Raw genomic sequence first — 1,211 nt, 5'->3', positions numbered from 1 at the left:
CAGTAACTAGGTATTCTTTATATCTTCATTTGATGTTTCTTGCATTGTTCAATATTTTGGGGGTGATCGCTATTATTTAGTGATCAAGAAATCAAATGATATATAGCATTGGGCAAATCTGCTGCACAAGACTTCTTTAAAGTGTTGAGTAGTGAGGGTGCCATTTTGAAAACTAAGGTGCACTTGACCCAAGCCGTGGGGTTTTCAATAGCCTATATGCATGTGGACGTTGGACAGCAAATAGAGAAGACCAAAGAAGAATCGATACATTTGAAAGTACCGTGGCTTCCAGAAGAACAAACAAATCTGTCTCAGAAGAAAGACAGCATGCAGGACATTTTATCAGGAAAGACTGATCTCTGGAAAAGGACATCATGCTTGATAAAGTGGAGGTTCAGCTCCAAAGAAGACCATCAAGGAGATGGAAGGACACAATAGCTGCAATAATGGGTTTAAACATAATGATTATAGGGATGGTGCAAGGCCAAGTAGTGTCTTGTTCTGTTGTGCACAGGTTTGCTATGAGTCAGAACCAACTTGCTGGCACCTGACGGCAACAGCAGCAGCAATAACAACATGATCTAGGGGGGTAGACAGAAAATCAAGTAATCTGTGAGCTCCTAATGATAAACTTTGCTAATTTCCAGGAAGAAATAAATCAATATAGGTACTATGAGAGCAAAAATTGAAGACAGTGGTCTGGTGCTTTCTGACTAACAAGTGATGTCAATCCTTTTACATGAAGAAAGTTACTTAACCAAGTTAGAGAAGTCACAGAGAGTTAATTGTCACAGGTTAATGTATGCGTTGAGTCAAAGAGAAGCATAGTTTATAACCTTGAGTAAACAACCGAGTTTCTGACAACAAACATTTTAACAAAAGTCGCTCCTATAAACAAATAGTTGTGGTCTCAAAGTTGCTAGTCAAGCACCCTTGAAACCATTGAGTCAACTTGTCATATCGCAGGGAAGCTCTTTGCTGTGCTTAGTTAACAAGTTTGAAAACTTAGCTGGAAAGTAATAGGGTGTAAAATAAAGATAGAATTAAACTGTGGTATATACATACAATGGAGTACTACGCAGCACTAAAAAGCAGTGATGAACGTATGAAGCACATCGCTGCATGGGAAGAGCTGGAGGAAATCATGCTAAGTGAAGTAAGTCAGGCACAAAAGGACAAGTACAACATGAGTCCGCTGAGGTAAGCGATAA

This window comes from Echinops telfairi, unplaced genomic scaffold, assembly GCF_000313985.2.
Source record: "Echinops telfairi isolate 266 unplaced genomic scaffold, ASM31398v2 ScPeMD7_60;HRSCAF=208, whole genome shotgun sequence".
Lineage (NCBI taxonomy): Eukaryota > Metazoa > Chordata > Mammalia > Afrosoricida > Tenrecidae > Echinops > Echinops telfairi.
Note: the sequence above shows the minus strand (reverse complement) of the source record.